Below are 13,752 nucleotides of genomic sequence, written 5' to 3' on the forward strand. Positions count from 1 at the left end.
AGAGAGAGACAAAGAAAAACACAAACAGCTGCATAAAGGTATCTTCCATTCTACAGGATCAAAAATGGTTGAAAAATTATCTCCTTAGGAGTGACTGGCATACGTCATCACAGTCACTGTTGTTTACGTGTTAAAGCTGATGGAATCATTTCACAGGCATCACCTTGTTTGATTTCCTCGAGTTTCTGCCTCCCAACTCTCCGTTGAAGAGCTAATCCCACTGGGACTTGTGGGGATGCCAGGAGCTTGATTTAATCCAATGAGGCCAAAGCCGTCTTTTGTCTGAGGATGTTCATAAAAGGGACATGATTTGTGCCATCAGCCGGCACGTGAAGGATGGCCAAACAGCTCAATGCACTGTTTTATTGACATTGCTCTCAACAAGACAGGATTTAGAGAAAAACAATAGGCGGGCGACACACAACACCACTTAATCCTCAGAAGGATTTTCTAGGATAAAAGATGTGTGGCGCGGTTTCCAGTACATACTTATGGACTATTTGTTTGCATCCGTGGTCCTCTAACTGGGTAGCCTGTTTCAACAGCTTCTGAACAAAGGCGGTTTCCATCCTAGACACTTCTATCCATTTTTTTTTTTTGGAAGCCCAAGCAAAGCAAACGCAAACTCCTCTTGCAGAAATCATCTTTATGGGTGAGACAGTGGGCGCCGTCTAATTAAGTATTAAGTGTCAAGGATAAAAAAAAAGTAGGTCAGGGGAGCGCTTGTCCTGCTCGGCCTCATAATTGATGTTCTCGAGAAAAATAATGGACGTGATGTCCAGTGTCATCTCGACAATGTACCAGAAGACAGGAAATCAGTAAAAATCATGGCGGAAGGTGCGTGACTAGCTTCTAGATAATGTCGGGGAGTGAGTTCTAACCTCGAGGTCAGGAGGTCCAGCTTTCTAGCTTCCTCACTGCCCAGTGATCATTCCAGGGTTATTAACCTCTGTTTTCCTCTATATCCCACACACAGAACTTTGAAATTGAGCTCTCAAACTACTGGATTCATACTAGCTGGTCTGTGCTTCTTGAGATAACCTCTACTCTCCCTTACGTACACTATCTTTGTACATTGAAGATGCGTGGCTTGCTTTTAAATTTAAGGGGGTTAAATTTTTTTTCATTGTTGTAAAACACACGTGACATAAAATATGCCATACTCACCATTTTTAGGTGCACAGTTCCGTCTGTTCACACTGTTGTGCCACCATCACCTCCATCCATCTCCAGAACGCGTCATCGTGATAAACTGAGATTCTGCCCCCATTAAACACTAACTCCCCATCCCCTCCCTAAGCCCCTGGCAACCTGCATCCTACTTTCTGCCTCTGAATTCCAGCCATGTAGGTGCCTCGCATAAGTGGAGTCACACATGTGTCCTTTTGTGAATGTCTTATTACGTACACTCTACAATAATATCCTCGGCGTTAGCAGAGGGAGTGTTTTTAAAGCTTGTTTCACAAGACATACAATTATAGAATAAAATAACCCCAATTTAGGAACCTTTAAAACAAGCTCAGGTAGAATTTATTTTTCTAAAATCCAGCAATGGGCTCCTAGTTGTGCAAAGATGAACAACATAATTAAAATGCATGTATTCCTCTTTTGAATGGTGTCCGCGTCCTGTAAAAAGATAGGGGCAGGTTTCATAGTTTCATCTGGGGATTTAATTAGAAACTTAGTACTGAGAGAGAATGTCTTCCAATTAAAAAAAAACTAGGGCACAGGGTAATAACGAATAAAAATGATTTAAAAGTCTGTTGGAAACTCACCCTGACATATCTGTGCAACGTGATAATGGCGACTTTGGTGTTTATGGGCGATTGTTTTCGATAATAGCCAAATGGGCTCGATTCAGAACAACCGTGTAACGTGCTTTTAACATCGGCTATCTTCTTAAATGGCCGTCCTGTCTTGCCCATTACGTAACAGGCAAAGCTTTCTTCAGCATGCTGCTTAAGAAAACTAGGAGACAGCTGCAGCTTACCGGCATCGTGAAGAAACATTCTTTCCCACGTCGTTTTTTACCTCTTCTTGTTTCATGGCCTCTTGTCTGGTTGTTGGTTTTTAAAGAGCAGGAATGAGTGTCACACTCAGAATACCAGGGAAGTATTATCTGCGAAGATAAGGTGCCCTGTGGTTCTTCAGCTGGAGGGATCATGGCTTGGCTTTGCCTACGTGAGGCAGGGTGGACCCGCCTTTAAGTGCGAAAGGGACCGATGTGTACCCAAGCATGTCACCTGAATTTCAATGCGAGCCCCTTCACCAGTTCCGTAACCTCTGATGAGATGTGTGGCTTTTCTGCATAATGTGAAATCAGGCCCTTGGGTGGACCAGGAATCTTCAGATAAAATTGTAGCTGAAACGTCAGTCCATTAAATAAAAAAAATTTAAAAGAAAACGGAAATTGAGCATCCATAAAACAGCCAGCAGGCAGGTCTGTCGTTCACAGTCTCCCCTCCCCACTCCTGGTGGGCTCGGCAGGACCCTGGGTCGGGGGTGGGACGCTCATCACAGCTTAACTTGAAAACCACTGGGTTAGGTAGTCTTTGAAGTACCACCGAGCTCGGATGGAAGACACACACAAGATAACAATTATTGTTAAACAATGTAAATTAATTAGAACGCACAGATGATTAATATTTCTAAAAATGAAAGATACCATCCCCAAAGAGAAAAGCCAGCAATGCGTGACACATTTGACCCCAAATGTTTATAGTTAATATTGAGAATAGGAGAATGCGTTATATTATAATGCATTCATACATATCCATTAACACATGTAAATGGAGAATTTAAGACTGTATAAGCGTACACACCCAAATTCTCACTCATCAATAAAAAGGGGGGAAATCCATATAAAATAGGCAAGAAAACAAATAGTACTTAGAGCAAAAAAAAAAAACAAAAAAAAACCCTGACTGTCCAATCACACATGAAAAGTTGCCTTTTACTCATGGACAGGAAAATTCGAGATAAACATCTATGAAACTCACTTAAGATGGGCAAAACGTTAAGTCTGACAGGATCAAGTCCTGAGGAAGACATGAAGCAAAAAGGGTTCCCTTTGCCTTGTGGGAGGGAGTTTGAACCAATACAACCACCTTGGGAACCTTCTAGAAGCATCAGTAGAGCCTTTCCGGCCAGCTGTGAGCTCCATAGATATGTCTCTACATACACACACAATTACTTGTGGTGATATACAAGGATGTTTCATAGTAGCATAGATCAATACATAGATTATTAACATGTTAATTCTAATTCGAATGTATCAATGCTGGTTAATATAGTAACTAATAATATCTTAGCACACAATTATTTGGGGTGTCTTATGTCAGTTAGCTTTCTGAATACGCTACATCTTATTACCTTCACAACGTAATCTTCACAACAGCCGTGAGCTAGAAAGTATTACTATTATACAGAGTACTGATGCTTAGGGGAGCAGGTTACCTGAGGTCCCAAAGCAAGCAGGAAGTGCCCAATGTGAGCGGTGATTTGATTCCAGAGGTCATTTCCCTATGAGCATGCCCTGTTGGAAGCTGCCATTGGTTTCCACTTTTCCCCCAAGTGCATGGTGGCACCTCAGGAGAACATGGATATCCACAGAAACCCGCCATGCTGCATTTGCACCACCGGGCCATAAGAGGGAGATGAAGGATTCTCTGTAGATTGTGTTTGTCTTGTTAAGAACATAGATGTTGCAAAGGAGAAGTTTGGGTGCATCGAAGTTAACCACCAAAGGGAGCCACTAAAAAGCCTTGGACCCTGCTTTATTAGCTTGTATAGAACGTCCTTTATGTGTTGAATATCCTCAGCCCCGTTATTATCCTTCTCATCCATAGCTACATTCGTCCTCACCTGCGAATAATGGAAAACGTTTGGTGAGCTCTCAAAGGGCTGTGTGCTCATTTCAGAGCGTCCTGTCCTCTTAATGCATTTCTTAACGACGGTTCCACCTTGTGATGGGGAACGGGGGTCTGGAACTCAGAAAGACGGTATCCCATTGCAGCCTCTGATTCCTCAGGTGGAAACATCCCTGCCCATCTTAAACACCGATACGTACAGCTCAAGTTACCGAGACGTCATTTCAGTTACTGAAAACGAAACAGCAGCATCCTTTTTAACACAATAATTACACATACAAAGTCACCTGAGTTTTGTGTGAGTGAATACAATGTGGAAACACGAGACGATTTGGTGGATGCGTTCAGACCTCGAGACCCTGACGAAGCCGTTTGACTCTAAAAAAATTCTATAGCTGCGACTTTACAGGACACCCTGCTTATCTTAAGTTGGAGTTGGCAATCCAAAGTAAATAATGGCGATATGTATGTGAAGAATTGTTAGAAATCGCTACAGCCTTGAGTTGGGTGACTTAGAAGCAAAACCTGAGACAAGGATTTGGGTGCAATTGAGTCACTGAGAGGGAAAAATAATTAATCAATTAATTTTAAAAAAAAACCAGCAAGGAAGACATGGGAGTGGGCTGTAAGGAGAGGGAAGAAATTAGAAAGAGCCAGCCTCTGAGAAAATCTAGTCTTGTTCTGATACTATTGTCCTGAGGGTGGGGAGATGGGAGGTAACTTTCCAGGAGTGGCAACTCGTCCAAGGTTAATACTCTAGAGAGGAGACCCACCATGAGCTGTCAGCGGCACCCAAATTGACAACTGAAAGATACTGTGGACTGGCCCCAAGGAGAGGGCTTGGGCACAGTACCAACACAGCATCCATCACACCTATTGACACCCACAAGTAGAAATCTCATTAAGCATTCATTTAAGATAATATCCCTCTTCATGTTGGGACTCTTAATAGGGTCCAGCCAGAAACTTGAACGTGTTAAATTCAGATTAGGTAATGGCTTAGTAGCCGGCCGTAATCATACCAATTTAAGGTCACAGTTTCTAAATCTTTCACTTATATGCCAAGTGTAAGGTAAGGCTTTGTACATAAAAAGGTTTTCTGGTGGTTTTTTTTAAAAACAACAACAACAACAAGAAGATTTATTGGTATGACTTCAAAATCTGTGGTTCGTTTCTTACACGTATTTCTCTGGCTTATAAATTGTTCTACTTAGCTAGAGCTGTCGTTTAGAATAATGATTTCTCAATGAGAACTTGAACTGGATTTATTAGCAGGTTTTATAAATCAAGTGCAAAATATAGAGTTTAAAATTCCAAAAGCACAGATTTATGTATCCTTGCAATAAATCAAGAGAGTAAGTAGCCACAGAGTCCTATATTTTGTTGCTAATCTGGTCAGTTGCCGGGTAAATACTTAATGTCTTTAAATCCATTTCATAGTCATAATTAGAATTCATTCTTTTAGTAAATACCTGTAGATTTATGGGGATCTGAAATGCATGCGTTTGGACAAGTTTGGAAGTCTGCCTGCATATTAAGTTGTACAGATAACTAATTCTAACACCATGAGGATGAATGAAAAAATGTACAACAACCATATTAAATTTCATACGTCAAGGATAAGGCAGCATTTAAACTAGCTCAGCTTTCATTCTCAAAAAGGCACCATTTAATAATAGATCACGTGGTAATAATTCAACTTTATAACTGGAGAATGCTGATGAAACCAAGGCTCAGACACTCAATGCATTCATAACCCAGGGTCCCTAAGATAGTCTGGAGATGGACCCAAATGATAATTTCACGTGGGAAGCACTCTCTGGAGCAACTTTGATCTCCGTCTGCCGAGTTTTCCTACATGAGAACCATGCTAAAGGTTATACCTCTGAAATTTCATCCCTTTCTGTCTTCCTCCATCATCAAGAAAGGGGACTCCAGGGCCGGCCGAGTGGCTCAGTTGGTTAAGAGCTCGCTCAAGAGTTTGAGCTCTGAGCAACAGCGGTTCGAGTCCAGCCCGAGCTGAGCAGCCGCTGAGCTGCCAACAGGTAGCAGGATGGCTCAGCTAAAAAAAAAAAAAATTCCTTATCTGCTAAGAAAGGGGACTCCATTTAAACAACCCACCATCGACATGAACCACGTTTACATTTGTTTACTGGGACTTTTCTCTCAGTATTACGTGCGTTGCCAGTTGTCAGAGGACAATGGCTGGGGTTTCTTTATTATGGTGTCACAGCTGTGCCCACGGAGGAACCCCATTAGCCTCGCAACTGGGGAGCTGCCTCAGTAGCTGTCATGGCATCATAAAAGAAAAGAAATATGGATTTAATTTTCAAGAAGGGATTAAATACTTTGTTAATATTATTAAACATTAAAGCAACACTTTCCAATTTTAATCAGTGATTAATGCCATTATGTAAAATCCCCATGCCTTGGGACTCTCAGAGAAAAGGTGTCACGTACTCTATATAAATGACTGACTAACCATTTAAAATGTTTTTCCTGAGTTGCTGAGGCTATACATTTATTCCGTTAAAATGTTTTTCTACATACACAGACACACTCATCATTAAGAAAAATGTTTCTTGCATTCTGGTTCTGGATAAGATGGTATATTAGTCTGCTTGAGTTGCCATAAGAAAATATGACAGATTTGGTGGCTTAAAAACAGAACTTTAGTTTATCACAGCTCTGGAGGCTGGAGTCCGAGATCCGGGTGTCCCAGGGCTGGTCCCCCCTGAGGCATCTCTCCTGGGCATGCAGACAGCTGTCTGCTCCCCATGTCCTCACGTGACCATCCCTCTGTGTGTGTCTGTGTCCTCACCTCCTCTTCTTATAAGGACACAGTCCTATTGGGTCAGGGCCCACCCCAGTGACCTCATGTCACCTTAATCGCCTCTTTAAAGACCCGTCTCCAAATACAGTCACATTCTGAGGTCCTGGGGGCTAGGACATGCATTTTAAGGAAGTGCAACTCAGCCTATTACAAAAGGTGACAATGCATTGTACCCCAACTCTCCCACCAAATGCAGTTACAAAGCCTGGACAGGATGGGGTGCTGTGTTTGAACCCTAAGAATGAAAACCAGAGGCCGCCATACACCTACTAGAACCAGAGGCTGGCGAGGATGTGGGGCAAAAGGAGCTCTCATTCCTTGCTGGTGAGGATGCAAAACGATATGGCCACTTTGGAAACCAGTTGGTCACTTCCTTATAAAATTAAACACACTCTTACCATGCTTCTCCTTGACATTTGTCCAGGGATGTTGAAAATTTACATCCTCGTGGATGTTTAGAGCAGCTTGATTCACAGTGGTCCAAACCACATTTGCTGATAACATCATTGACCCCACGTGCAAAGATTTTAGGTACAGGGGGCTCCCTGTAGCAGGCAACTGTTATACTTTTCTTGGAAGTGAAAGGCTTGCTCTATTCACTTCTGAATTGCCGTGGCCGTTCTTTCAAGTCCATTTGTCTTTCCAGGAAAACTGCAGTCACTTCAGCTTCCCACTCAAGCCACAGCAGATGTACTTCTGTACAAACAGCCAGCGTCCCTCTGTCTGCAGAAATGCTTCACACACATTCTGCGTTTTATCGGGCAGCGTGTCAGCAAGACCTCTACTGAACGGTTGAGACTTCATAAAAGGTTTCGTTGTTTCATCAAGATCATTTCTGAGTGATCTTTTTCCACCTGTGCCCCTGAGAACGTGTGACACCGAATGACACAATGGCTAGTAGTATACTTTGATGCCACCACTTTCACTTGTTCTGAGACATCAGTAGTTCGAGTCACCGTCATTTTGCACCTTAAGTACAAATGTCAACTTTGAGAAAAATGCCCCCAGTTTTATGTTCCACAAATTGTTTTCGTCTCCTGTTTTGAGCACCCTCATAGGCTCTTGGGGGCCCCAGAGTTCTGAGAAGCACTCTGATAATCGCGCCTCTGATATGTACATTGTAACTGGGGACAGGGACTGCCTTGACTTGGAGACATTTTGATAGAGCAGTTTACCCTCTTGCGATTATGAATGACTCCTGGACCACAATTACTCCCAAATATAATACATACCGGACCCATTGGCTTCTCAACTTGCGAAGAACATAATTTTTCCCAAGAAGTTTGTGTTGATGCCGAAACTGCAAAACAAATAATTCCATCTTCTATGTAGATTGTAGCCCTCACAGTCAGTCTTGAAAAACTCTCCTTTTATTCCATGAATTGGCAGGAAGAAAGGCACCATTTGATAATTCATTGATAGTCTATTCTAGTCATCTGGCGATGCAACTATAAAACGGATGTCGATCGCCAGCTTGGAAGTCGACATTTTTCTACGAAAAGAGCCAACATACCAACAGCCTTCATTCATTTTTAATAACCTACACAAGAAAATTTGGACTTAGAAAGAATAATTTCAAATTGGCATTGCTCCAAATGAAAGGAGCTTCCCAAAATGGCATTCAAGTTCACTTCCTGCAACCCTATGTGTTAAATTATTGTCTGTGGTCACGGGCTGTCAAAATGCTACTAATCTTTGAAATCAAGGCTGTTACTTCTGCAGATTTGCATTTTCTGCTTTTCACCGTAATTTGCCATTTGTGCCGAGTTATAAACATTGACAGACTTTTCAAGGCGGGTTACAACTTCTGCTTCAGGATTCTTGAGAAATGAACATTGAATTCTTATTTTTTATTCATCATGTTCTCTTTTTTTTGAAGCTCCTTTTGTCAAAAGGTTTTGTCACAAATGCTCATGTTTCCTCAAATGCAAACATAAATAATTGTAGATTTATACTACAGCATGAAGAAGAACTCTGCAATGGTAAGACAGTCAAACAATTATTTATACACATTAAGGTGGGACTACTGAGTTTTTTTTTCTTCAGCACATATTTACTATACACCGAACCAATAATGTCCTGTTGCTACACTGAACCTTGCCCTGATGCCATCACATATGTTTGGGTAGCGGCACCAGCTATGTCTCAACTGGCTGCTTCATCATATGGTTGGTACAACTGGCCACCATCATCAGAGAAGAGAAAGAATTAGTGGTATCAGCTTCTTCTGGCCCAACGCCATTTGCATTGTCAGCGAGCATCCTGCATGCTGCCCAGGAAGGGTAGTGTTCCTTACTTTGTTCTTGGAACAAGTCGGGAACAAAATGATGCTGCTTGTGTGTCACTTGTAACCACATGTTTAAGCAACAACTTTCAAGACCAGCTCTTATCACACATGCCGCCGGACACAATCACAGCAGGCTCTGGAATGTCAGATGGGAGCTCTATTCAACTTGTCTTCGCTTATTTTAATGCAACTATGAGCAATAGCATAGTTAACTAAAAATTAAATAAAAGTAATCTCTGATGAATGTTAAATTATAAAGGATGCTGAGGCAGCAGGAGAAATCCTGTAAGTTTTGACCATGCAAGAAGAGTGCCATAAAAGCCAAAAAGAGTGGTTACCAAATAGGAAAAACAAATGATTGTAAAAAAAAATAGTCTAGAATGCCATGGACTACCCAAGATCAACGGTTCTTAACTTTGGTGTGAATGGATGATAATCATGATTTGAGAATTTGGTGAAAGTTAGTGGTAGCATTCCCTCGGAGAATGTACCTGTACTCAACATTTTGCCTAGAATTTCAGAGTTCAAGGATACCCCAAACCCAATCTATAGATTCCTCAGAACATTCATTCTTTTATAATGGTTGTGGGATTTCATTGTGATTACCATTATTATATAATTTAGTATCAGGACTGTCATTTAGTTGGCAGGAGCTAGGAAAGATAAAAAGTTCAGTAATGTACACAAGATGGAAACAAGACAGAATAAAACAAAAGACAAATCAAAAATTTTTACCATTTACCACACAACTTTGAAACATCCCACCAGGTACCCACTTCTACATAAAAGCTCTCAATAATTATCTGAATCTAGAACCAAACTCCATTTTATATCTAAACTCAAGGAGTTTTGTTTTGTTTTCACACAGTTTTAACAGACCCTGAATTTTCCAGGAACCCAGCTGCCAAGTAATTAGAGGGAAATTTGTAGTTCATTTGTATGGAAACTTACCAAGAGTTGTTAACAATTTCAGAAAAATCCCAACACTGGTCAAGAGTATTGGAGTCACTGGCACAAGCAATTTGCCCCCTAAAGCTTTGGACCACTTGGTTTTGTCATGTGGTGAAAATACATGTTACCGTATTTCCCCATGTATAAGACGCACCCTTTTTCAAAAATTTTGGGGTCTGAAAACTGGGCGCGTCTTACACAGTGGTTGTATGAGTGCAAAAACAAGCACGAAAAAAGTGGGAAATGCAAGTAAAAAAAATCTACAACCACTGTGTAAGACGCACCCAGTCTTTAGACCCCAAATTTTTCGAAAAGGGGTGCGTCTTATACATGGGGAAATACGGTATATTATTGCATCTCACTTTCCATTTATTTATTCTTTGTATTCACTGAGGAAATGAACATTGTCACTATAATTAATTACTATTAATGTGTGTATAGGTAGGTTATGGCATAATGGGTAGGAAGGCTGGATTTATATTTCATCCTTTATCAGATATGCGGTCTCAGGCAAGGTATCTCTCTGTGTCTCAGTTTCTGTCTATGCAGAATGGCAATGAAAACTACTCACGAAGCTTTTCAGAATTAAGTGAGTTATTATTTTGAGTGTAAAGTGTTTGTGCCTCACTCCTAATAAAGAGTATATAAAGTTAGCTATCATTACCATGATTATGAGTTGTTGATATACATGTGTTAGAATAATGGGTATATTTTAAATGCCTTACATAATAGTGATATATGAAAAATATGTAAAATTTTATTATATCCTTATGGATTTGTGTCTCTTAAAGTTGAGAACAAGTGTTCTAGACACGTATGTCAGTCCATGTTGAGAGGTTTATGGAAAATTGCCTTCTAGTGAGAAACTTAATTTTTAGATCCACCTTGAAAAAGATGGGCATGTTTTACTCATCTTTCCCGAAATTTGTTCTGTTCTTGACATCAGGGAACTGCTCCCCCATCCTAGAGAAATCCTAATTATACCTATAACTTTGGATAAATAAGTTATTTTTTATTTCACACAGGACGTGAGACTCTCTCCATTTCCTTCATGTTCACTAAGTGTCTATTTAAACGATTGTCATTTTTAGAGATGTCTTCTGCTTCCAATATGTTTGCTCCAATACAAGCAACTCTATAGAGCCCCACTGCAAACAATGGCCGTGCTACCGTCCTTCACGGAGATTTTTGTTACCATGTCTGCTAACCTCACATCCTGCTGTGATTGCAAGCTTACCCATCAACAACTCCTCCTAATTAACCGTTTTCTTTCTCTGTGCTCTCCTAGGGGCCCCGATGCATTCAACCCTACAAAACTGGTGGTGTTTCTGAATGTTGGTGCTGCTGAGGCTGTCTTGCTGTGAAAGATGTTTGATTTCTGCTGTAAAAGTCAGCAATGGTAAGACCAAAGAGGTTCTGAGACATGGCATACATTTAATAACTTCTTGTCATGGAAGTCAAATCGTGCATTGTTTTCCTGGTTTTGTTTTAAGGAGTAGAACCAGGGAACATTGGTAGTTATATATATCCACCTTCCTGATATGGAGTATAAATTGCTTACCTGTTCTTCTCTTCATTCTCTGGTTCTCCCTAGCAATTAGTCTATTTGTCCCCCGTCTACCCCCCAAATCCGTCTCCTCTAGAATCCATATCTCGCAAATATAGGATGTGGACTCTGTTCTCCTCTCACAATCCTTAAAGTGTGTAGATCCACAGTCTTTCAATATCAGAGAAAGGCAAATGGTAATTACTTATCAGAAAAAATAATAATAATTCCATAGTACCTCTGACCCAAGTTCTCATCAAACCCAGTCTGAACAATTAACTTAATCAGGATACATGGAAGAGGTCATTCACCCACCTTCTAGATTTCTAAAACATCAGAAACTTGTGTGCTCTGCTTATTTGGACATTTCCTTGGCCAGTACCAAACGGCAGTCAAGTTCACCTTCGATGCTATAGCATCAGCTTGTGTTGAGGACACAGCACAAAAATGTCCTTACAGCTGCAATTTCATTAAGTGGAAGGACGGTGTGGTAAATGTGGACTACTTCATCCTTTAACATCACTTTGTTAAAACCCATCAAAACAAAAAAATAAAAACCCCAGCTTCGTGTACTGGAACAGTCTTTGCTTCTCCTAACAAATCGATGGACTTTATTTTTTAATGGGAGGTCAGATGTGGAACCTCTTTTTATTCATTTATAGACAACATTATTGTTTCTCCTATAATTCTGATTTGTATCAATACATGTTTTTATGTTTTGTATGTGCTATAACAGGCGTAAGAAGTGACATCAATGATGGACGCTATTATTTTCACAGCACCCCCTTCAACCTGCTCTGTAGTACCCTTCTTGATGCTGGATGTGTGTTGCTTAAGTTTAGGTGGGCCGGCCCCTCTCCTGACGATGCTAAAATGCTAAAGGCAGTGTCTGGGAGTTCATCTCACTTCCTTCCAACCTCAGGACAAAGTCACATGCACCCCCGTGGGAGTTCCATTATGAGCCCCGCACATCCGTGTTGGCTTGAGACTATTTTAAACCCATTGGTGCCCAAGACAGCAGCCTGCAGTCAGCCTCCCTCTCTGCCCCTTACCCCCAGGAGTGGGAGCTGAAGAGATTTCAGAGTTTCCATTCAAACGAGAGACACACCCTGCCTTTCTCAGGAGAGAAGTGAACTAGCCAAGAACCCACACATATGCCCACAAGAAAAAATGAGAGCCTTGAAATCAGCTAATTCCAGAGAGCAAAAAAGATATAATAGTGCCTGACAGCTAAAGACATCTGAGAACCTTATTCCTCCGCCCTCTCTGTAGACCCCAGTGCAAACAAAAAAATAAGAATCAGAAGGGGAGAAGGGACACAAACACGAAGTACCATCAACCCCAAATATTTAATTGGCCATATCTTTTAATCTTCAACCAGTTCCAGAGGAAAAGGGAAGTTTTGAGTTTCAGTCAAGTTTCTTTGGTTGTTTTTTGTTTGGTCGATTTTTGTCTGTAACTGGATATTTGAACTCCTAACTCAGAAGAGGGTTGTGTCACCAACACCAGTGAAGGGGAGGTACTCCCCTCACTGAAGGTGTTCAGAGGGGCCCAAAGAGTGACATCAGGACGGACTCTGGTTTTGTGTTTGTGTGTCAGTAGTCCTAGCTGGAAACATCCCAGTCACACGCTCCATGAATATTCGTCAAGCTCTGACTAAAGCTACAGACAATGCTGGGAAACCAAGATGCGTAAGACAAGGGGCAGCTGCTGCATGAGCTCATGGTCTTGGAGAAAAGTACAGATATACAAATCTGGGAGCATAGAGAGTGCTTTTCTTCTCCATTCTGCAGGTTAAGGGATGGATCTACTATGAACTCAGTTTTCTCCAGTCCTAGCAGGCAGTACCCTAAGTAATTGAAAGAACAACGCCATGGTCGCCATTCTTGGGGAAAAAAGATGATGAAATGACCCTTAGGTTATGGTTACTTTAAATAGACCACCCTCAAAGCATTCCTTATGTGGCTATTCTAGAAAGTCCAGTGAACATTATGCCAGGCACTGTGGGTCATTTTTTAAGGTCTTTGTCACCGTTAAAACTAATCGAGAAGGCAACACAAAAGCCCCTAAAACAATGAGCAGTAAAAATCTGAGTGTATTTACTTGTCACTTTGAATTAATTACCATAAATACTTTGGGCTTTTATTAGGATTAGAGCTACCTTGATTAGTAAAAAAGCTTCATAAACAAGGTGGAACTTGCAGAGTAATTAAGATTTACCCCAAAATAAGGAGGAAGAGATGTCATCCCACAGGATGAAAGGAGA

At 41.1% G+C, this 13,752-nt stretch overlaps 1 long non-coding RNA gene across 1 annotated transcript in view; it reads left to right on the plus strand.

Annotated features, from left to right (window-relative positions):
* Positions 1-11,334, plus strand: part of LOC109371889 (uncharacterized) — a 152,534-nt gene extending 141,200 nt beyond the window's left edge. The window contains exon 5 of the long non-coding RNA XR_002121952.1: positions 11,229-11,334. This is a non-coding gene — a long non-coding RNA (uncharacterized LOC109371889). The remainder of the gene's footprint in view (positions 1-11,228) is intronic.
* The last annotated feature ends 2,418 nt before the right edge of the window (positions 11,335-13,752 follow it).

The sequence above is a fragment of the Hipposideros armiger genome, unplaced genomic scaffold, assembly GCF_001890085.2.
Source record: "Hipposideros armiger isolate ML-2016 unplaced genomic scaffold, ASM189008v1 scaffold_598, whole genome shotgun sequence".
NCBI lineage: Eukaryota > Metazoa > Chordata > Mammalia > Chiroptera > Hipposideridae > Hipposideros > Hipposideros armiger.